Source organism: Mustela erminea, chromosome 16, assembly GCF_009829155.1.
Source record: "Mustela erminea isolate mMusErm1 chromosome 16, mMusErm1.Pri, whole genome shotgun sequence".
In the NCBI taxonomy this organism is placed as follows: Eukaryota; Metazoa; Chordata; class Mammalia; order Carnivora; family Mustelidae; genus Mustela; species Mustela erminea.
Window position 1 is genome coordinate 71,625,347 of NC_045629.1, and position 25,287 is coordinate 71,650,633.

Below are 25,287 nucleotides of genomic sequence, written 5' to 3' on the forward strand. Positions count from 1 at the left end.
AAAATATAAGGAGGAAAACTATCTCCCAAACTAATGCTTTATTTTATTTCCAGGAATACGTGAGCTCTCTAAGTTATAAAAGTCGATATGCTGTACCCATGATCCTTTGGTGATGGCTAATTTTTATGTTATCCCTTGGCTAAGGAAGCTGGGGTGAGGGAGGGATCACCTCTGAGCCTTTTCCATAAGATGGAGAAAATAAAGCATACATAAGTGTGCTGAGGTATAATGAAATAAAATACTTGAAAGTACCTATCTCCTAGCACAAAGTAGGTATTTAAGAAGTGTTCTTTTTTTTTTTCTCTCAACTATTCTAATAATCTAGTGTGACAACAAATTTAAGCTTGCTTTCATGAAAAGTCCCTCTTATTTTTCTTCCAGTCAAACGCACAGGTCCTTCTTTCAAGAGAGTCATGTGTATCTGCTGACCCTTGGAGAATTCTGAATTTTCTTAGTGCACAGGGTGGTGTTGTAATTAGGGCTGATAGGATGGCAGCTCATTGTGTTAACTGACTAAATGTTAAGTATGTTTTGCTCTCAGGGTTCCTGGCTTGAATTTATTCATTTATTTAACACATATCTATGAAGGACTGGCCATGTGCCAGGCACTGTACTAGGCATGATGCACAGCAGAAATCGAAGCCCTGCTCTCATGGAGCTCATTAGAGAATCAAACAACAAATGTATACAATTTCTCTGTAAAAAGAGGATGAGTGTGACAGAGGGAAATAGAGGGAAAGAGGAATGAATATGCTGGAGAAAGCTGGGTCAGGATGGTGGAGGTGGGGAGAGATTGAATCTCTGCTCGACAACCCGCAGGATGAGTAATGGTAACCCTGGGCAGGACAGACTCCCTAAATGTGAGGTCCCGGGCCGAATGAAAATGTAGACCTTCTCTTCAAAACATCATGTCAGGGGCAGGAAAGCATAAGGCCAGATGTGGGTCCTAATAAGTGCCAACACTCTCCTGGTATGGCTGCACAGGTCCCAAGCCTGTGAGCCAGCCCTGACTTTGGGCAATCTAGCAGACTTTATTCTGCTTTGTTTTTTAAATAGGAAGAGACTAAGAAATACTGACACTTTTCATAAAGGATATTGGATCTAAAGCTTTTGCCCCCAAAACACCTTGGATGGAGTTCTTTTTCTAGTTTTTAGGGACTCCTGGGAAGGTTAAGCTTGCTGAAGTTCTAAGAACCTTCTGGAATGTTATATAAGAGTGTGTATAAGTGCATATGCATATTTGGTGTGTGTAATGTGTGTATGCATTGGATGGTATATATGTGATTTCATGCACATGTATGTGCACATATGGTATATTTGGGGTGTGTGATGTGTGTATGTGGGGGTATGCGTGTGATTGTATGTGCATGCATGTGCATGTGTGGTATATGTGGGGTGTGTGATATGTATGGTGTGTATGTGCGGTTGCATGTGCATGTGTGGTATATGTGGAGTGTGTACTATGTATGGGATGTGTGTGTGTGTGTGTGTGTGTGTGTGTATGTGAAATTACATGTGCATGGATGTGCATGAGTGGTGTACTTATGTGTGTTTTTCCACTAGGAAGAAGGCCCATAGTCTTCATCATATTTTCAAAAAGGCGCATGACCACTTTTTTTTAAAGATTTTATTTATTTATTTGACAGACAGAGATCACAAGTAGGCAGAGAGGCAGGCAGAGAGAGAGGGGGACGTAGGCTCTCTGCCTGATGCGGGGCTTGATCCCAAGACTCTGGGATCATGACCTGAGCTGAAGGCAGAGGCTTTAACCCACTGAGCCACCCAGGCGCCCCAAGCTCATGACCACTTTTAAAGGGTTAGGAATCATTTACCTAAAGAAATTGAATCAGAAATTTCACTGACCCATAGGGAAGCAATACTATTAATTCCTACCATATGTGACTCCTACTGTATGACATGTTCATATTTCATCTCATCTGAGCCCAGACAAACCAGTAGACTAGACAGAACAGGAATCCAAGAGCAGTTTTTCTCCCTAATCTAAAATATATGTTCCTAAACATCCTGGCCATTGGAGGGCATCGCTGTTTACCCCTTTGGTCTTAGCTATTCTCCTGAAAGCAGCAAATCAAGGGGCAGAACTACAGTTTGACCTTAAACTATTCAACTCCACTTAATTACCCATTGTCGTGGAAGCACATAAATACAGGATGTCCCCTCACTCTGCCATTCTGCTTTGCATCATTATCAAAAAGACAAATGTAATTCATGTCCAATTACTCACTCACCGCAAGGTCAGAATATTTATTTTTATCTTACTTGTGATGTTTAGGATTAGTGATATCAGTATTTATTCATGGCTAACCTAAATCAAACATCCTGTTGATATCTATAAAGGGCCATATAGTTATTGTCACAGGTATGCTGAGTCACACAGCTCATACAAAGTTTATGAGTTGACAGGGAAAAGGCTACGGGGAGGGGAGATAAGTGTGCAAGTGTCTTGCAAAATACCCACATTGTTTATTTATATTGCCCATTTATTGAACTTGATAGATGCTTGGGAAACCGAAGCCAATTAGAAACAAAATAGTGAGGATTGTTTTAAACTGTTATTATTGATTTTAAAGTTGATGGTGGTGGTGACTTTTTGGTTAAAGTTATCAAATACTCGCTTTAGAAACTGTTTTCTCTTTCTAGTGGTATAGGGCCTTGACCAGCTAGAGGAAGACAAGGAAAGAAGTAGAAGAGATAGGGAAATTCAGGGGGTTCATGTGACTAAGATTAATTTGTTCAGAGATCCAGAGTAGCAATAACTGCTGTCTTTCCGAGACTCCTGCGGTCACTAACTGAGATTAATTTAAAGAGGCTGTATTGAAAGGAAGGACCCAAACATTTAGAAAGAGCAGGATTCGATGGACCTGATTCCTTTTCCCATTCAGATTAGTCCAGTCAAATATAGTTAATTGTCTTTACTTTATAGTTTATTGTCATCAAAACATATCAGCTAATTTCCTGAACTTCTCATCAATTCTCTGTCTTTGCAGACCTCACTCTTGTAGGTTGTGCCTGCTAGTCTTTCTTTCCTTGCTCTATTAATCCATCTATATTAATGGAGTACTTACACACATACATATATTTTTTCTTAACCCATTCCATTGTTTCTCGTGGTGTCCTTAGATAAGCAGTCTAGGAATCAGGCTTCCAGATGAACTCTTGCTAGGAGTAAGCAGCTATGAGACTTGGACAAGCGTTTTATCGCTGAGCCTCAGTACCCGCCATGTATGAAAGAAAGATGTGAAATCACATAATTTCTTTGGTATCTTCCTAGTCCCTCACTCTGTATTTCTATACTTTTCTATCTAGTTTCTGCCGAGCACATGGTCATTAGTAATGGGACAGTTGACTCTTGACTTAATGGGACAAACCAAGCTAGGGGATTTGTGAACAACTTTAGAGTCTCTAGTGAACAGCAAATGAAATATGAGTCATTGATGTGATAAAGTCTCCAAAAAGGTAAATTTGATGTTTGAATACATGGAAATATGTTGGGTTTTATAATATGAAATTTCCATGATGGTGGACTAAAAAATGGTTGAATAAAGGTAATTTCATAAGGGTCATAGTCTGTGGAGTGAGATAGAGGCAAGAAACACCTGCTTTGCTGTGTTCTGTTCTGCTCAGCTCATATTCGATGCCACACCAAACCAAACAAACAAACAGACAAAAAATAGTAAAAGACCAGAAGAGAGACACATTCAGGAGATGCAGACAATGTTGGAAGGGGATTAAAAGGATGTCTTTGTGATGGGGAAAAAGAGGGGGATTCTTTAGAGATGTTGGTAGCCTTCTAGTATTGGAAAGAGTTATACAAAAGATAAAAAATTTCTGAATATATATATATATATATATATATATATATATATATATATAAAACTAAGATAGTGACTAGAAAGTTTAAGAAGACTCAGATTCATGTAAGGAGGCATTTTTGGGGCAGAGCTACCCAAAATTTGAAGGTGCCATCTCAGCTGGTTTTCAAGGTGCCCTCACTGGAGTCCTATAAGTCCAAGCTAACCACAGCTGCTCCAGAAGCACAGGACTGTGGGTATCATCCAAGGGCATCCATCTGGGGTAGGTTTGCCTTCCAAGCAACATTTGGAAATGTCAAGAGATATCTTTGGTTGCCCCAAGTCTGGGTGTGGTAAGATGGTACTACTGGCATCTGGTGGGTAGAAGCCAGCGATTTGCTAAACATCCTATAATGCACAGGACAGCCCTCCAACAGCAAAGAATTATCTGGTCCAAAGTGTGCCTAGGTTGAAAAACCCTAGTCTATAGAATTTGATAAAGATGTTTCATTCCTAACATCCCCAGAGCTGGGAAAGAAGAGAGAAAGAGAAGAAAGAGAAGAAAGAGAAGAAAGAGAGAAAGAAAGAAAGAAAGAAAGAAAGAAAGAAAGAAAGAAAGAAAGAAAGAAAGAGAAAGAAAGAAAGAAAGGAGGAAGGAAAGGAGAAACAGAAAGATCTATAAGAAAAATGGTTGTAGGGGCTCCTGGATGGCTCAGTCATTAAACAGCTGACTTCGGCTTACTCATGATCCCAGGGTCCTGGGATCGAGCCACGCATTGGGCTCCCTGCTCAGCGGGAAGCCTGCTTCTCCCTCTCCCACTCCCCCTGCTTCTGTTGCCTCTCTCACTGTGTCTCTCTCTGTCAAATAAATAAATAAAATCTTTTTAAAAAGATGGTTGTATAAGCAATTGTTTTAAATGGAATTTTAAAAAGAATGGTAATGACATGCAGAGGAACAATTATGAAAACACACCTACACTGGAAATACAATTTCAAAATATTGCTTTGAGAGTGATTATCTCTGATTAGTGGAATTTTTCATACTTTGATTTTCTTTTGTTTGTTTGTTTGATTATTTTTCTTTGTTTTCCCAGTAGTTATAAAATACAGGTACTGCTTTTAAATTTAAAGGAAAGAAAAAAATCTAGTTGAATTCTGAAAGCCTATTATGCCCCTGAGGATCTAATGGCACATGGTAATAAGAACGGTAATGGTAACTTCACTTTAGTTGGCAAGCATATGTTGAGATAGGCTAGCTCATTCACTCCCTGTCAGAATGTAAATTGTTATAACCCCTTTGGAAGACAATTTGGCAATATTACTACAGAGCCTTAAAAATATTCATAGCCTGTGACCCAGCCATTCTACTTCTGGGAAGCTAGCCTAAGGAAATAATCAAAAATAGGCACAAAGATTTATGCACAAAGATGTTCATTTAAGCATGATTTATAATAGTCTAAAATTCAATTTATAATGGCTACAAATTGAAAACAGCCTAAATGAATAGAAATAGGTGAATTATTAACCAAATTATAATAAATCCATTTGTTGTAAAACATAGCCATTGAAAATAATGTTTACAATGACTGTTTGATGATGTGGGAAAATAATTACAATACACAGCTAACTTTAAAATAATAAGAATCTAAAATACATTAAAAAGATAACCCCCAAAATATGAGTATACAAAGGAACAAAAATGTTTGAAAGGGAACATGTTAATATATTAAGAAAGGGTAAACATTTTTAAAATGTGGGATATGAGTGGCTTTTATTTTCTTCCTTATATTATTTCTGTGTCATTTCCAAATTGTATACTATGAAAAATCTAACTGTTATAATCAGATAAAAACACTGGTAAGATTTATCAGATGCCATGCTCTGAGTCCATTGCCATTGTGCATTTAAAGACTATCATCTCATTTAACATTATAACTACGGTCAAGGTGGGTATATCATGACCATTTCATGGATGAGAAAACTGGTATTAATCCTCTTCATCTTCCATGTCCCATCTTAGATATTGTTTCCTCTAAGAAGCCCTCCTTGACCTTCCAAATCTAGTTAATTTTTTTCCCCCAAGTTTCTCATTGTCTTTCTGGGTTTTTTGTTGTTGTTGGTGGTGGTGGTGGTGGTGGTGGTTTTTATTTGTTTGTTTGTTTGTTTGGTTGGTTGGTTGGTTAGTTGGATTTTTGTATAGGCGGTGCCTAGCAAGTATACAAAACAAAGTATTTGTGGACAGAATGACTAGACAAATTAATAACTCACCAGCACTGGTGAGCAGTAGGGTTGGCCAGTTTAGGCTCACTTCAAAGTTGATATCGTCACCAAATGCTCCAGATGGATTGTGGAGAAAAACAAAAGTTCATTTCTCAGTACCTTTCTCAAGGTTCAGAACTTGCTGTTGAAACAGAATGGAGCCTGTACTGGAAGTTATACATTTATCCATTTCTAAAGGCCTGAGGGCCTTCAAAGAGCAGCATGAATTTTTTTCTGTGAATCGTGAGCAATTTCACAATGCTTAACATGGTAGCGGGTAATGATTATTGCTCCTGTTCCCCTTTGAAATTTCATGTTTGTTTACTTAACAGGGCATTACTAATCTAGAGGAAGCAAGTGGGTGAAGAACCACATTTGCAAAGAGGACAAGAGATTAATGAAAAGAAGTGGAGGTATGTGTAGGTGATAGTGTTTCTATAAGGCTCTGTTCAACCAGGATGATTTAAGGGCAAACCTTGGCTGGCTGGTCATAATAAGAGCCAGATTATGGAGGGGATTTACGTGGCAATTACCATGGTCCTTGCTAGTGGGTTACAATGTTTTAGGGCTCCCTAGATACTTAAGATTAATGTCTGAATCAGTAATGTTATTGTTGCAAGATCTCAGTATGATGGGGAGCCATTTGAGACAGGAATTTTTATCCCTTATCAGAACATAAAATATCTCATATTCTGCAAGAATACCAATGCCTATGGCCTGTAGCTGCCCTCAAAATGGGTTAAGCATCACATTGATGGGTTTTTTTTCCTTGGCAGCTAAAAATACATAAATCAGTCTAGAGCTACTTTTGCTCATCCAGGTAATATGATTAAAGTGGGAATTAGACATGTTCAGTCATTCAGAGATGAGAGACTAAAATCACCAACCTGAGTAAGGCAAATGATTATAGAGAATTTACTATGTAAATGGTAGATCAGGACTGCAATTAAGGACTTTTCCATGTACCCCAAAGAGAGCAGATCCACAGCATTCTCTGCAAACTCACTATGCTTCTATCTTAATGTATTTATTGCCAATGGGATCTTAAACCCAAAGGAGTTTAGGGAATAGATGTGTTAAGTGCTAAGTATACACCTGACCAAGATTAATCTATTGAATCAACAATTCCCAGGAATCACACTGTAAGACCACTAAGAGAGCTAATTGATTTCTCAATTAGTGTGTTTCCTCAAAGTTTAATATCTGTTAAAGGGGGAAGTTACAATGGAGAAGGGGAAAAGTGTGAGACGCTCCCCCTCAAGAAAGTGGTCAAAACAAGTGATACTTATTAATAAATCAGTTTGAGATCCAAATCATCCATCCAATGGGATTAATGATTTAACTTCTTGTTCCCAGAATCCCACAGGTTAAATTCTAACACTATCTCAGCAGAAATGAGGTGAAGACATAAGCATGGAGAATATGGTTGCCTCATTGCTTCCAAATAATCAAATAGAATATTGAGAAATTCCACTGAGGGTATGTGTGAGACTAGGATACCAGGGTCAAAAGATTACATTTGGCCAGTAACTTGTAAATATCTGAATCTCACCATTGTCCGTGACCATTCCTTCCCATTATATCTCTGAGAGCAAGGAAAGTAATAACTATTACTAGCTGGATTTTTAGTCCCAACCCTCAATGTGAAACTCCAATAAAACAGACAAGACTACATGGAAAATTCCTTTTGTTCCTGGACAAAGTAAAAGAAAATTAAGTTAATATAATTAAATTAAAGTGGACCAAAACCCAACTCCTCTATTTTTCAGATTTTGGACTTCTCCATTTTTAAAGTCCATATCCACAACTACCCAGAAAGATTCTAATCCAATCCCTAGGGTTCCACTTCTTTAAAACCTCTTAATTAGTATCCTGAAACTGAATGCCCAGATTAGTCTTCTTCCCCATCTTTGTGCATGTGTAAGGAGGGGTAACTTGGAGGAGCAGACAAACAAAAGAGAGGTTTGAACGTCTGCTAGAAGGCAATATCACAAATCCAGAAGGACAAGACAAAGGCCAAGATATAAATAACCTGATGTCAGCCACTCTCCTTCACTCTCATTTATTTATTAATTCACCCATTAAATAAACATTTGCTGAGCCACCCTGGTGGTGATGAGGCAGGCATACATCAGAAGTGAGCAGATGACAAGCCTGGAAGCCCCATGGGAAAGATATGAAGATCATTATCTAACCTCAGAGCAAAAGGAAGAACACTGAAGACTTATAGATGCCCAAACTTTTTCACTTTCTGCAACTACAAGAACTGAGAACAAGAGACACTATTAATGCCTAATTCTGCTTAAGAGGTGAATCTAGTGTCTGCAGGAAGTTGGGATATTTGGTATTTTACACACACACACACACACACACACACACACACACTACCCCCACATCTACCAATTACATATGGAATCAGACAATCTTATTTTCAAATCCCAGATTTTCTCATATGATTTTGGGCAACTTGATTACCCTTTCTGGGCAACTAATACCTCCAGGGCTGCTGTGAAGACTAAATGGAAACTGTAGAAAATGTGTCTAATACCAGGCCTTGTGTGTATGGATAACATCTATTAACTATTCTTCCTTCCCACCCCGAACATTATACCTTCTGTGAAAGCAGAACCCATCCATTATTTGTTCTCTACAATAGACCTAACATTGTGAAAGGAACAAAGGGAAGGAGTGAGAAAAGGAAAGGGAAGGAAGGAGGAAGGCTGGAATGGAGGGAGGAAGGGGAAAGAAAAGAAAGAGGGAAGGAGAGAAAGAAGGAAAGAGCGAAAGAAAGAGAGAGAGAGAGGAAAGGGAAAGGAAAGGAAAAGAGAGGAGAGGAGAGGAAAGGAAAGGAAAGGGAGAAAGAAAAATGTAAGAAATCATGGTACAATGAAGAAGCTGAGTTTACAGGTAGACTTGATGTACTCTTCTTCAACACAAGGGCAGGTCAACTATACTTAGTTCCAGCCCTATCCTCATGAATGAAAACAGTCAACACTTATTCAGTGATGCATTGAAGACCATCATGTGAAACAAAATACAAATAGCAAATGGAAATACCATGTATAATTAACCACCATTATAAAACACTACCTTATTTGCATATCCATAAGCCCCCATTTTTCTGGCCAGACAAAGCAGAACTTTTGGGAAGTGTCTAGGCCTCTCCTATGTCTCAGAACAATAATTACAAAAGCCACAACTTATTGGTCACTTGCTACATATCAGGTGCTTTTATTATATTTTTCCTTTCACCCTCAAATATCCCAGGAGTGGAGGTGTTTCTGGCTTAATTTTCCAGATGAGAAAACTGAGGTTTAGCTACAGTAAATTAGATGCCTAAGGTTAGTTAGCTAGAAATTAATGAAGTCCAGACTCCAAGGTCTGTGTGTCTCCAAAACGAACACACATAACCACCACACTGTAGAGCCCATTACATTTGCAGGAGAAAGGTAGGCTTGAACAAAAGGAAATCCAATTCCCACTCCATTTGGCAAGTGTAGGATTTTCTAAAGCCAATGGCATGGATTTGTGTGAGTAAGAGTAAGGACGCAGGCAGAGGAGAAAGGAAACCCATAGCAATGAGGAATACACAGAAGGCCATGGATTTCAAATGAATAAATGCACGAACATTCATACAGCAACCCTAGAAATCAGAGGATGAAGAAATGCTTCAGTATTTCCCTCATCTTTCAAATGACCAGTCTAAAAGTTTTAAATATATATTCAAGTCACTAAGGCACATAAAAATCAAAAAAGCTTTAGATCCAAAGACTGAATACACAGAAGATGAAAGAATTTGGTAATTGCGGAGGGCCCACTGTGTGCCAGTGGTTGCATATATCCTAGCGTTTCAATGCCATAAACCTCACTGCAAAGAATTTACTCATTTACAGAGTTAGAGACTGGATCTGGAGATGATAAGCCCCTTGCTCAAAGACCTGAAGCTACCGAAAAGAAGAATTCATGATAGAACCCACATATCTCTAGTTTCCATGTACACGGCATATATCTTTCCAATTTTGAAGTATGTGAACTTAGTACCTATTCAAAATAATTAGTGTCAAAATTAACAATTTTATTCATTTATTTATTTATTTACTTACTTATTTAAGAGAGAGAAAGAGCATAGTGTGGAGGGGCAGAAGGAGAGAGAGAATCTCGAGTAGACTCCTGTCAGAGCACAGAGCCTGAGGCAAGACTTGATCTCACGACCCTGACATCATGACCTGAACTAAAACCAAGAATAGGCTGCTTAACAAACTGAGCTACACAGACAACCCCCAAATTAATTTTAAAGTGGATTAACATGAGCATTAAGTAATAAAAAGAAATCTCATTATTTCTGAATTTAAATCCATATGATCGTCAAGTTTAAGAAATGTTGACAAAACAGAAAATGTTCTCAAAGAAAAACATGTATTGAATTTTTTTCCTTCTGCACATTTCAATTAAACTCAGTAAATACATGTTGAGCAATGCCTATTTGTCACTGGGAAATTATGCAACCTTTTAAAATGTTGCTAAGATTATAGGTAAGAACAAATTACAGGTGAAAAAAGTTAATCATAATTCAGTTTATCTTATTTTGCTTAAAGGTTGAAATGATACTTGGAAATTCTTTTCTGAAATAAGGCATGGAAAATAAAAAAACCTAAATAAAAAGTCTACAAGTAAAGTATTAAAATGCTAACTTTCTTCAACATTGGAAAGTATCATTCATAAAAGTAACTTTTTTTAACCTAGCATTTTTCTCAGATAAAGGTAGAAATCAAAATTTTCCCTTTACTTGGAGGAATCCCATTTACAAACTGAATTGATTACACTATAAATGTTAACAATATCAGTGTGCATCTTCTATGTCTTTTTTTGTTGTTGTTAATAATCACAGTTGTGACACTGAACAAATACTGTGTGCCTGACACTATGTTAAATATTTTTCAGATATTGTTATTTATTCCTTCGAACTCCCTGGAAAGTAGATAATAATTAGACCCATTTTAGGGATGAAAAAAATGAGGCTCAGAGAGGACAGTCCTCTAACTAGAAAGAGGTTCTGGCATTGGAACACATTTGACAAAGGCTGCTCTCTCAATTATTACATTTCCCTGCCTCCAAAGGATAAATATAGGTCACAGATGCTCAGGGAAGGCAAGTGTTCTCCTCTTTCTAACTCTTTCTAGCACTTAAACTTGGTAGCAGCTTTGACTTAAAAATGACCCTCATGGATAGGGATCCACATTCCTAACAAGAGTTCATTCAAAAGCACCCAGATTTCACAAGAGGAAATGATGAGGCATTTTTCTGAGGTGTTGAAATTGTTCCCTTTGTCATTCACCAATGGTAAAAAAAAAATAATAATGCTCTGAAAATTCCTCAAAGGTAAAAGGTAGCGTTTCTTCTCCTGAAGTCCTGATATGGTCCCAAAAGGAAATTGATGCTTGCATAATTCAGGCCCCAGTGATTCTTCTTTCATTCTTATTAACTGCAAATCTTTGCCACATTTTTCTTTACTAATTAGTTAAATGCTTAAGCTCCTGAGTCACTGGGCCATTTACTGGTTATAGCTTGTTCTAATTCTTCCACCCTCAAATGGAACTTGCGAGGAATTAGGCGCTCCAAAGATCCCACATTCATGTAGCAAAAACAGCCAACAATGCAATCAGTTACCGCCAAGAGGGATGGGCAAGCATGAGCATTTAGACCTACTAATGCTGAGTCAAGGCCTTTAGATGCGCTGCCAAACGGAAGAAGATAGAATTCTGTTTATTCATTTTTAAGTTATTCATTCTTTCCTCCAAAGGTCCGGATCTCACACTGGTCCTCTTGTCCCTGTTACATTCAGGAGCACAGTTGTATTTATCCTGCTGTTTAAGAATGCATTTGAGCTTCTCTCTAACAGTGATGGAGCCAGACATGAGGTTAGATTTCCTGCAGGAGTGGCTAATGGAGGCTCTGAGATGCCAGAAGTTTGTCAAACTGTATCATCAGAAAATGTCAACCATGCACTCTTTGGTGCATGATCTGACTTTAGTTATAAGCTTAATAGGAGGTGGGGAGATTGCCTCCTGTAGAAAAGTCCTGTATTTAGCATAGATTATTTCAATCCACACATCTCAGTGCCATGCAGGGCTCCCAGTATGTGCTCCATTAATAACTGTCATACAAGCCACAGGAAAAAAGCTATGAGTAGCATTCCCTAGCTGTCTCTTTTGACACAAACTCCTTAGTATAAAAACATGACCTTGCACTCACTGATTGGCTCCAAAACATTTTTCCAAAGCTTGCCTCCCCATTTACTCTTCAACAATGTAGCTACCAGAATGCTCACCATTCCTCAGAGGTTGTATTCTCCATGGCTCTCTAACTCACATTCTCCATCTTTCCTTTGCTGTCATTATCTTTCTAAAAAAAACAAATCTGATTATGTTGTATACACACACATACACGCATGCACACACCCCACATTAATCCAAATCTCCACTTTCCCGTGTAGAATGCAGTCCAAGCCCGTTAACATGGTGTATAAGACCCTTCTCAATCCAACTGCAACCTGCTCCTCTGGCCTCATCTCCACTCTCCTCTTCATCTTTTCCCTTTCCTGATGTCGCCACAAAATGATCTCACTTTCCTCACTATTTCTGAAAGCTCTCAAGCCAGGGTACCTGGGTGGCTCAGTCAGTTAAGCATATGCCTTTGGCTGAGGTCATGATCCCAGAGTTCCGGGATCGAGTCCCACATCGAGCTCCCTGCTCAGTGGAAAGTCTGCTTCTCCCTCTGCCTCTCACCCCGCTCTTGTGCTTTCCCTCTACCTCTCTCTCAAATAAATAAATAAAATCTTTAGAAAATATTTCACTCAGATGCCAGCTCCAAACTCAGTATTTTTGTGCACTTCTGCTTCTCCATGTGATGTGGATTCCATCTCTACCTACCAAGCAGACTCTTTCTTAGCCTACATGAGCTCGTTTAAATATCCTGCTCTGAGAAGCCCATTGCAATGACCTCAAATGGAGTTAGTGACACCCTTTCCTGTGAGCAAGCCAAGAAAATGCTGCTTTGTTCATGTGCTATCTGGCCACATGGTAATAGCTCATCTGCCTACCTCACCATGAGACTGTATTTCAAAAGGCAGAGATCATTTTCTAATTATTTCTGATTCCTCAGTGCCTAGCACAATGCATATCACCTAAGAGTTGCTTAGTACATATTTGTAGCTTAAATAACAAGTACCCTGGTTACTTGGCATTTGGTAGGCAAGGTTGGCAGTCCTAGAAAGGCTTTTTGTGATCAGCTAGTCAGACTACCCTGTGTTATCCGTCACAAGCTCCATCATCAACTTTGAGAATGTCCTTCTCTCCCTCTGAATATCCTGGTCTAGCAAAGACAGTGAAGTCCCAGGGAGCATAAAACAAGAGGCGTTAGCTTCAGGATTCACTGGCACCTCCCATTTCCTCAGGACAGTAGAAGATGTTAATGGTATACTAATAGGAGCTGAAGTGATCATCTGGTTTCCTGCATGTGATAGATCTAAGAAAAACTAAAGATTGAGAACTAACTCCATAAAGCAAAATTATAGAATACTGTGGCTGAAGGACCCCAATATCAACTATTGTAATGTAGAAAGAAGAAAGCTAAGACCCAGTGAGGGAAAGAAACAGGAACGTGAATATACTAACATGACAGTCATAGAGGATGGCAGAAACCTTCCCTAGGAAAAGAAAGGGGGTATCTGTTCAAGGTGATAGTTGTTCTCTGTTTGCCCAGGAAACACTACGCCACCCTGCTCCACAGTGCACCTCAGATCCCCTTGTAGGGCAGAGTAGATCTGGAAAGCAATCATGGACCTTGGCAGCTTTCATTATGCTTGTAGAACATTGACATTTTTGTTAGAGGTGACTAAGAGAGATTTGCCTTGGTTGGAAATTAGTCAGATGGCATTTCCTTGGGCTTTGCTTTCATTTCTCAGTGAAAGGTTGAAATGCATGAAGCATTTGGTTTTCCTGTCATATTATTTCATTGACGATCTATAGTTATTGCATAGTTTCCAAAAGCCTAGGGCAAGAATAGTTGATAACGGAGGATATCCTGAACACCAGAAGATGCCAGGCAGGCACTGGCTGGGGTGCCTCAGGAGAGCTCATTACCAAGTCCTGGATCTTGATTTTCTCACTTATAAAATGAAGAGTTTTGACCAGGTGTACTCTGGTTCCCATTCCTAGGCCAAGAGTCCTTAAGGCTTCCAAAGCCACTCATGAGTGCATTCACTGTTGTTTCTTTCTTGCCCTGTGACTGGCCTTGAGAAGGGAATCATAACAAGGCAGACTTCATTCCTGCCATCACAGACCTTCCTGTCTAGCAGAGAGCACAGACAACAAACTGTCAGAGAACACATGTTAAAAGTTATTACCAATCATTATGAACACAGTGGAACAAATAATGGGGTATTGGATTACATGATACAGGGAATTACATGATGAAAGGGGATCCTCAGTGTAGATCGAGGGTCAGGACCATCTTCCTTAGGAGGGGAATTCTAATCTGAAACTTAATGCCAACAATCTAAAAATCACAAGGCTCAACCATTCCAGACAGAAGAAATAGAATGTACAAGAGGCTGAGGTCAAGAAAAGGATAGTTTGTTAGAGGAGATGAGTGTGCCCAGAATACAGTGAGTAAGGAGAGAGGAAGGGGTATTCAAGATGAAGTGAGAAAGAAGGTACAAAAGGGCAAGGTTTCAGTATCACTTCTAAGGGTGTTCATTAATTAAGCAAAAAGTTAACGTAATTTGATTTTCCATTGTTCTGATGGCTATTTGGAGAATAACTGAATTGGGGCCAGCACAGAAGCAGGCAGATAATTTAGGAGGCTATGGAAGTAGACCTGGTAAGAGGTAATGGTGGTCAGGTTGAGGTAGAAAGGTATATGTGTTTGATTAATATTTTGGAAAAGGCATTGGTAGGACCTCTTGATGGATTAGTATTTTGGTAATCATTTAGGGGCATCACTGAGTTAGGGGCTGGGTAGGATGAATATACAATAGTCCGACCTTAGGAACTCACAGTTCACGTAATTGTCACAGAATGTGGGTGAGCAAAAGTTACGAAAACAATGTTATGTTCTTTTGTTTTCAGGACACAGAGGAGAGAGGCATTCATGATAGAAGAGGAAGAAGAAGAGGTTTGACAAAGGAGTAGGGATGTGAGCTGGGCCATAGAAGTCGGGCTCTGGTTTAACAAGCAGAGAAGGGAGAGAAATCACTCAGAGAAGCGAAAGCAGAACCAGGATGGGGTGAAGACACGTGCTGTGACTCAAGGACTGTGAGCAGTTTAATCTGAATAAGACCAGGGTCAAAGCAAAGAGTATTAGAAAGACAAGGTAGAAAACACAAGCTGAGGTCAGATTTGGAAGGGTCTGAAGCCATCTGGAGGGTCTGCACTCATTAAGGATTTCAGAATGACATTATTAATTCTAAAATAGGAATGATAATTCTGGGGATGAGATCTATTTAGGAGTAAGATGAGCCTAATCACCGAGTTTACAAGTTACTCTAAAACCCCCAAATCTGTTAAGCAGGTGTGAGTGGGAAGCCAGCACATGACTCCTTTCTCCAGGTCTGTGCTCTGCTCTGAATCAATGAAACAAGGAAATGAAAAGGAATCATTAATACCAAACACTTTCTTAGTGCATTTACCTTGTGTAGGCACTGTTCAGAATACTTTCTGTATATTAACTCATTAAATCCTTACAACTTTAGTTGGACAGGTGACAGAGTAGGGTTTTGAACTTCAGCTGTTTGAAGCCATTGCCTATGTACATCCATAATGTCTTCCTGTTTCTGGGAGAATGTAAGATGAAAATATTACCTTTATATATAAAGCATCACTTTGGGAAATCGGCTATATCAGTCATATGGGCTTCCTCATCTAAAACCCAGAAGCAGACAGAGGTACCCACAAGGCATGGACAGCGTTATAATATCCCAGGCTTCAGCCAGAACCATTGTTTAAGTTTCCCTGCATGTCCAAGAACAGTGGAAAATGCGTGTGCTCTATGAGCAGGCCAGTTCTGGGCAGGAGAGGAGGGTAATGAAGGAACCAAGTTGCCTGTGCCTGGGCTTTCTTTGCAAACTCACAAGTCATATCAAGCACTCCTGCTCCAAGGAGAATGACAGATTGGGAGACAGAGGTCAGCAATATCAGTGTGTTGGGATTTCTTCACCATATATGGGAACATTAACACAAAGGAGGGTATCCTTCCCAACATCTGATATCAAGGAAGGTTGGTTCTATTTAGAGGGATATCACAGATATAATAGTGATATCACAGAGTTAAATATGCTTAGCACCAAAATTATGTTGGAGGAAAATCAGCATTATGATGTGCTGTTCTGTCAATGGACAACTATTTGCTTACCACACATCCAGCATTGTATTTAGAATCAGTAAGTATCCATGATATTTTACGCTATCAAAGTACAACTTTCCCCATTTCACTGGCTACTCGATAATTCCCAATAAACAAATTTATTTCACCTAGAGATAATTTGGCTTCTGTTGTAGGATGTTTATCAAAAAATCAAGACATCAATGGAAATAAGAACAAGTCAGACCATAGAAGCCATAGGCTTATAAAATGTTACAATCAACACATTCCAAAGACGACTTCCCCATACCTTGATGTTGTATATGCCAGCTTTCATACAATTAGTGGTTAAAATCCTTTGTAGCTGAGGAGATAAATCTACTATTCCTTTAGTAAAGCGTGGAGACCTGCAAACTAGAATGAATTTTCCACAATGAGCCAGAACTAAGCGTGCTAACATAGCTTGAAACACTCTAAGATAGTTCTCAGATTTATTTAAAATTAAGAAAAGAAAATTGGATAATGTCGGATGGCTGACAGTTGAGAACATTAAAGTGACACAATACTAGCATATCATTACACAATCATTTGTGATAAACAAAAAGGAAAGCTCCTATATGAGAGAATTATAAAACAATGGCAAATCACTAGAGACATCCTTGTCTGTGGCTTTCCTTATTGAAGAAGGAAGAATCAAACATCAGTGAAGCCTCCTTTCAGGTGTAAAAAAATAGCAAGAAGGAATAGCTCAGGGTTTCATGCTTTCTTGAATCTTTGCTGTTACTTGAGGTGCAAAATCACTGTAAGAATCTGATGTGTTGGAGGAGTCAGGGAAGCATTTCAGCTCAATGCAAAATGGTGAGCAGGGAGAACCCAGTGAGTTATGAGTCCGGGGTGACTCTTCTACCACATGATAATCTCATGTGATCCTGAACAAGTCATTTAAGCTTGGTATATGTCAGTTTCCTCATCTGTAAGCTAAGAGAAGTTGGTCCAAGTCATGTGAGTTCCTTGCAATTTGAACATACTAGCACCTTATGTGCAGCTTCTAGAAGCTGAACTCACACCTCTGTCTACTCCCTGTGTCACATGACTTTTTAAAAAAGCACCTGTGGTTTGATGATACAAATTATCATTCACTGCTCTTATAGCCACAGCAGGTATTAGTATGATAAACGGCCACTGACACTAGTTATTAATATAATGAAGTTTCTCTGACACCCACACACCCGGGCTATTAGATTGTTATCTTAATGATCCCTCAGTGTGGAGGAAAGGACAGAAAACACATCCATTTCCCATCTAGAATGTTACAGAACCACACTCCATATAATTCAGTATAATTAAAACAACAAATTAATATACCTAGAATTGGCCAGTGTCAATTTCCTCCACCTACAGGAAAAGTCAGATATGTGTGTTTTTATAATCTGTCTTGTTATTTTCAATGTCATCTATTCAACTAAATATCTGATAAATTGAATGGATTAAGATGGAAATATCCAATGCAAATAATCTAAAATATGCAACAGTATAAAGCATTTTATTTTAAGGAAACTTTATGCTTCTTATACAGGTTCTTTCACCTTTGGGATTGAAATTCCAACCTGCTACTGCCTTTTATAAAGATCAGGAAGTTACAAAGAAAGATGGCAGAGAGGTAATCTTACACATCCACAGTAAAGAATCAAAGGAAATTAAATAACATACAAAGAAAAATAAATCTCTGGTGTCATAAATCTTACCACTTGGACTTGAAGACTGGGTGACCCTGGGATACAGCTAAAAATAGGTCTTTAATCCTTATTAATATTTATTCTAAAGAGATTAGAAGCACAGAGGCCACCCAAATTGGAAAGATTCAGTTCTTATACAAGCAGTCCTCAAGCACGTAACAAATGACGCAAAGGAATTAACAAATATTCCTTGTGCTCTTGCAGCTGAGGGAAGTGGGGCAAGGAGGGGTATTAAGGAGGGGGAAGAAGTATGGATTTGCTTTTCTACAATAGAGGGTATTTATTTTTAATATGAACTACACATTAGAATTACTTTTTGACAAAAAAAGGATGGAAAATAAGCTTGTAAGACTTCAAACTCCAGCAACCAACCAGATTATAAGGAAGCAAGATGAAATCTATTGGACATCCCTGACTCATAATGATGATATCTACCTTGTTGGTCTGTTCTGCGATTGACTGAAATAAGCCATAAAAAGTTCCTAGCATGGTGTCTGGCACCTAAACCACACAGAGTTCTCATTTGAAGTGGTGTGTTCCATTAGTTTTAACCAATTGTCTTATAAATTTGGTTCATAGTAAAATTTCAGACAGCCTGGTTTGCAGAAGTCAATGAGAAGGGTGGGTGTATTAATATGTATGCTCTCAGTTCCAGCTTGCTTAGAGAGCAAAGCTTTTGCACAGTGAGATTTAGAGGTGGTGTAGTCTAGCTCAGGCCTCCTGGCCCTGTCTGTGCAGTAAAATCACATGGACATCTTAAAAAGATATTAATGCCAGGACCTCACCATCCATCAGTGGAATCTAAATCTGTGGGGAGTAGGCTTCCCAGAGTACGAAAAATATCCAGGCTATTCTAGGTATAATCAAGTTTGAGAACCATAGGCACAAGGAACAAGAGCTGCCTAAGTTGAATCTCAGTTCTGCTTTGACAAAGTTTCCATGCCTCATTTTACTAAGTTATAAAATAAGTGTAATAGAGGTTAACAGTGATGCCTACCTTAAAGGGTTAAACAAATTAATTTATTTAAAGTCCATATAAAAGTTATAATTTACAACGATAATGCATGCCTTTTGTCTCTGTCTACGTGGGTGGAAGGTATAAGACTATTACGATCAAGATCCAAGATCTGGCATCTAAGAATTAACCCTTGTAGAAGTCTATCATGGAGTCTGTTTCTACCCATGATGCTACATCTTATACAAGCATAATTTCAGGCATGGTAATATGACAGCTGAGGTTGTGCCCATAAGCACTTACTATTTTTCAGCCACTAAGAAGGTGAAAGGCAAAGAGGTATAATAGGAAACAGATCCCAATATGAATTGTTGCTATATCATTTACTGAACATGGGACCTTGAGCAAATTATTTTACCCTTGTCCATCCTGCTCCTCTGCCTGTCACTGGGAATGATGCTAATGTGTACCACCTAAGGATTATTTCAAAGAATGAAGGAGATAATCAATATGATCTATTTGGTACAGCATCTGGCACTGAATATGGGCTTAATATGTGTTGTTTCCTCAACACAACCTGAGCACTGGTGTGGTACAGGAATTACTGAAACACCTGTCACAATATTCACAGTCTACTTGAGAAGATAGGATACAGAGACATACATAATACTATTATGTTTAAAATCTGTGTATCAGAGACAGACAATGATAAAGAGCTAGCATCTATTTATAGGAAGTTCCTCATATCTGTGTGCTCAGTTTCTTAATAGGGTACATCTGGGGAACTTCAGGTTTTTCTGTGCATGGTTGGTCACTGTTTTGATTTTTGGTTTGGGGTGTTTGGTTGGCTTCACTTGTAAAAGCTTTAAAGGCAGACATGATTTGGCAGATATCTAGAGTAGCAGGTGTGTCTGGCTTTTGAAGTCTTTGAGAACACAGTGTACTTGAGGACTTGGGTGATGTCTTTCTATATAGGTTGTATTCTCTAAGAGCAATGCAGTTCATGAACATTGAACAATGTCAGTCCAAATTACATAACGGGTCATTCCTCAGTAAGCAGTGTGAATTGGTGTGGGAAAAACATAGCACATTCCATATGAATCACATTCAACTCCACTTGATGAGGGGCAAAAGTGATTGGGGAGTTAAGAGAGAAATCTAAAATAGATCCTGTAATCTATTTAAAACTTGGAAGAAGTCTGAACTGAATGGTTCTGACATAAATTGGTGATGGGAATTGGAAGTTGATCATGATTGTCCTTTGGAAATAAAAATGCTGACCCAGTATTTAGGAGACATGGGTTGACTTCCCGTTTACATTCCTAACTAGATGTTTAATTTCTTTAAACATCATTGATAATTTAAGTGACACTGTAATTTACAAGGGATATTTCCACTGCCATCTCATTTGATCCCTACATCACTCCATGTAATATTACTATCCCATTTTAAAGATACATAAGGCAAAGTTCAGAGTTTGTAAGTAAGAAAGGTTTCAATCCCACCTCATCCAACAGTAGCACTGTCTGAGGAACCCCGCCATGTCTCATCTCTAAAGACTATACTCTTCCCACAAAATATGAGCCATTATCAGTATTAGGCAAGTCACTTTACCTACCTACTGGTGCCTCAATTTCTTCATCTCTTGGCATTGCTTACCTCACAGTGATAATACAATAAAATCTGAGTTAATAAGGGAAAGGAGCTTCAAAAGCATAAAGTCCTATATATGCCTATCATGATATTTCAGGAAATGTGGTAGTGGAACTGGACAAGGAATGTGTATAAGTGAGCCCACCACCCCCACTGAAGTCTACAAGCCAGGCACTCTCTAAGTTTTAATTATTTTTTGGTCAACATTCTGCATTTCTTAAAGCCTCCTGGAATATTTTACTTTCTCTTGCCAATTTTTTTTAATCCCACTTGGGCTGAGTCCAAACTTGAAAAATTTCAGCTGCAAGTGGATTTTTTTTTTCAATTTTCATAAAGTTCAGAATATAAAGTACTCTTTCACAGAGAATGAAAACAAAGTTTATGGTGGAAATCATGTCGTAGACAGGCCACGAGGCTCTTTGCTCCCCAGACAATCCTCCAGATCTGGGAGAATGGAGGATGGGGTCTGGCCTCAGAGACTAGCCTTATAGTTATATATATCATTATATATATATAGTATACTATATATATATAACGTGTGTGTGTATGTATGTATGTGTATATGTATATATGTATACGTATAAACACATATATGTATGTATATGTGTGTGTATACATACATGTATGTATATATATATATACATCCACGACCCACCTCACTTTACATAGCTACCTACTAAGGATATTATGATATTGTGAATGTCCTGGGCTCATAGGGAGCTTACAACACTCTTTCGAGCTTAGTTCCATGTGACCATCTAGTTCGAGAGGATAATTTGTCCAAACATCCAAAGGAAACACGGCTACTTATCAAAATTGGTCTAAAAGAGAACCTGCCTGACTGGACCAATAATCCTGAAATCCAGAGCTGGTTAACAAGCTGGAGCAGTGGGTCCCATGCTGATGATTTTCAGCTCCATCTGTTTGACTTTATTTAAACACAGCCATGAACTCTTTCTGCCACTTCTTTCCTTTAATACTTCATGAATTTGATACAAGTGAGTCAAAAGCCACAGTGATGAACACAGAGCGGCCATTACCAAGCATATTGAAATGAAGGCTTCTCTTTCTGCTGCCCACTCCCTCCCAGATTATGCTCCAAATGGGACTGTTAAACCAATAATGTTCAGATGTGCTACAGTCTCAGTTGCCTCTTTGAGTTTGGCCCTGAGAGCCCCCTCCTTGAATTCTTGTCCCCACCAACCCATCGTCACCTTTACCGTCCTTATGATTCAGAATGTAGGTCAGTTTCTTCCTCCTCCAGGAAGTTCATGATTCCTTGAGACTGTATCCAGGGGTTCCTGATGCATTCCGTGTTTGCTTGCATCTCAGCATTTATTTCCCTATTTTTTTTTTTTTTGCCTGTATTCCCCTGCATTCCATCAGCTGTGAATTATTCAAACATTCCGGTGCAATATTTTCTACAAGGATTGGATAAAGAATGACATTCAGACAAACCGTTCAGCATCTTCAAGGTGGAAGAAGCTGCTAATTGTGGAGTGCTTCAGTATGCCAGTCACTTCTTGATACTTCAGGGGTCTTATCATTTCATTCAAAATATACCATGAAACTGGTAGGGTTACCAGTATCTCATTTTATAAGTAAAAACAAAACAAAACAGGACAAAACAAAAATATCTGCTGTTCCAAGAGGCTATGTGGTTTAGAGGGATTGTGCCAAGACCACACCAAGAATAAAGTATTCAAAATGGGATCCCAGGTCTGTCTAACTCTAAATCCCAAGCCAGTTCTCCATCATCACACTGCTTCTCTTACTTCTTCTTCTTCTTCTTTTTTTTAAATTTTTACTGTGTTATGTTAGTCAACATAAAATACATCATTTGTTTTTGATGCAGTGTTCCAAGATTCACTGTATATGTACAACTTCGGAAAACAGTGTGGAGATTTCTCAAAAAATTTAAAAATAGAGCTATCCTATGACCCTGCAATTGCACTACTAAGTATTCACCTCAAAGATACAGATGGAGTGGAATTAATGACCATATGCTTCCCTTACTTCTAAGGTATAGCCCTAGTTTCGTGTTTTCAGATTTATTTTTTGGGTTCAAATCAAGCTAAATGCCAAATGCACTTTTAAACTTCTCTGAACAGATTTCTGTGGATGCCATAGAATGTCACCCAGAACCAAGGCACTCATTTTCCCAGGTGCAAGGGATGTTGGTTGCTGATAGGAATTTCCATCTTTAAAGGTAGCTACTTGGCCCTTTTGATGAATATTTTTATACCCTCTCTCTGAAGTCAGTCCTGTCCATACCCGGTTGACGCGAAAGAAGGTATAAAGGCAAGACCTTGCTTGCTTCAATTCTGGAAATATCTGCAGCGCCATTCCCACTCCAAGACTCCCTGGGGATGGGCTGGGTCTTCCACTGAATGTACACTGCAGTTCAGTTTCTTCCTCTGCCATCCTGCTTCCCCTCAGCTCCTACAGATGGTGTTCCCGTGGACACTACTCAGTAAGCTTCCTGCACACAAATCTCCATCCCAGAGTGTTTCTCAGGAAACTCAAGCACAGATAAGATAATAGGAAGTCCCTGACTACAAATTTTTAATGTACTAAGAATTTTCAAGCAACATTTAGCAGTGGTTTAAGGAGGGGAGGTACAGTTCAGAGGGGATGTCTGTCTGAGTGTACTTTCTAGCTCAGGAAGTGCCATAGATCATGAACTTGGAAAAGCATTCTACACACTGCTTTGGGGTTAAAGTTCAACCCCTGAGCATCATCACTCCATGGTGTCACTCTGTGATTTGGTCCAGGCCATGCCAATTTCCTAAGCCTTTGTTTTGCTGGGGTCTCTACCCAGCAAAGATGTCTCCACATCTTCTCAACAGTGCCCTACAGTTAGAGAGGAGTAGTGAGTACCAGCAGCCTGCAAAGTCAAACCTGTACCTACACCGAGATTGCAGACCTAATAATAATCTCTGCTTTAAGCAAAATGAAGACAGCATTCCTCATGGAGCAAACCATTGTTATGCCTTCCAGGCAAGGTTTCAAGTAGATATATTTTTGACCTTGACTATACTCAGATAAAAGTGGTAAATGATAGAACTGGGAACCCCAAATCATGTCATATTCCACTTAGCCAATATACATCCCTTATTAGTTCTGACTGACACTTATCATTTCAAACATTTTTACTTCATTATCATGACTTTAGTGAGATTATATTGAAAAAATATGAACAATGTATGCTTAGAAATGGCAGAGACTTTCGCCCTGGAGAAGAGAAGGCTCAGGGTAAAGATATGATGATTGCTGCTACCTTTAAAGACTTCCTGCGCTATGCCAGACAAATACCTATGTCATTAGATTATCAACCTTAAAATAAAAAGGTTGTTTTCAATTTTGCAATTTTTTTCTTCAAAGGCTACCAAATTCCTTGGCCATTTTATTAGTAAGAAATCATATTGCTAACCAAATTACAAGCTTTATCTCTCAAGAGCTTTGCACAATAGGTTGAGCCTCATTCTTTCCATTTTATGGATGGTAAAAATAAGGCTTACAGTGTTTAAATACCTTACCCTAGACCACACAACTGGCAAATGCCCGAGACAAGTTTTGAATGTGGGTCTGTCAGAATCCAAAACACTTCCTTTGAATCCCTACACACGCCCATACTGCATATAAAGCATAACTCTCTTGATCTCTCTGATTGGATGGCATTTGGAAGCGAGAGGGGTATGTCCCTGTTGAATAGTCCCAGGACAGATGAGAACAAATTACAACGCAGACGGAGATTTCAGTTAAGCGTGTCAGGCATGGTCTAATTCAAACTGAGTAAAGTCAAAAGTCCAGGGACAATCAGACCAAGGTCGTTATGGATGCTCACACAATGTAAGCAGGAATATACTTTCTTTTGTTGGCTTCATTCTCAGAGTTGAACAGAGATGGTCACAAAAATATCTAAGCTTACAACCTATTAGTCTGGCAACCTAGCAGAAAGAATATCTGCCTTTTCAAATTTGTTCTAGAAAAATTCCAGGAGCTGGTCTGAGTAAGCTGGCTTCCATTATGTATCCATTTTTGAACCAGTTGCATCTCATACTGATGCTTTACAGTTACTAGCCAGGACTGGGTAATGTGTTGACTCTGGAGCTAGGTGGTGAGCTGTGGAAAGCTAACATCAACTCCTTCTAAATTATGTGGACTGACACAAGGGAAGGGAACATTTTCTCAAGGAAGGGTTAGCAAGAGAAGAGGGATGGGAGATCCAGGGAAGGTAAAAGTGGCAGACAACTTTCGCAGTGAGGAGTAGACTTTTACAGCTTGAGGCATACTTTGCTGGAGCCCTACCTATATATCCTCAGCTCTTATGATGTCCGTGCACACCAACTAAACTAACTGCCAGTACCATTCTCCTTTGCTAAAAGGCTAAAGATTATTCTGCAATTCTAGACTATCCCTTGCATGACATTTAACTCCTCTCAGTAGTAGATAAAAGCAGTAATTGTGTAATCTGGTGGATAAATACCCCAGCTACCTCATCCCTCCAGTT

General features: G+C 39.0%; 1 long non-coding RNA gene across 1 annotated transcript in view; it reads left to right on the plus strand.

The window, feature by feature from the left end:
- Positions 1–25,287, plus strand: part of LOC116575080 — a 77,493-nt gene that overhangs the window by 13,916 nt on the left and 38,290 nt on the right. The window contains exon 2 of the long non-coding RNA XR_004279596.1: positions 6,404–6,484. This is a non-coding gene — a long non-coding RNA (uncharacterized LOC116575080). The remainder of the gene's footprint in view (positions 1–6,403; positions 6,485–25,287) is intronic.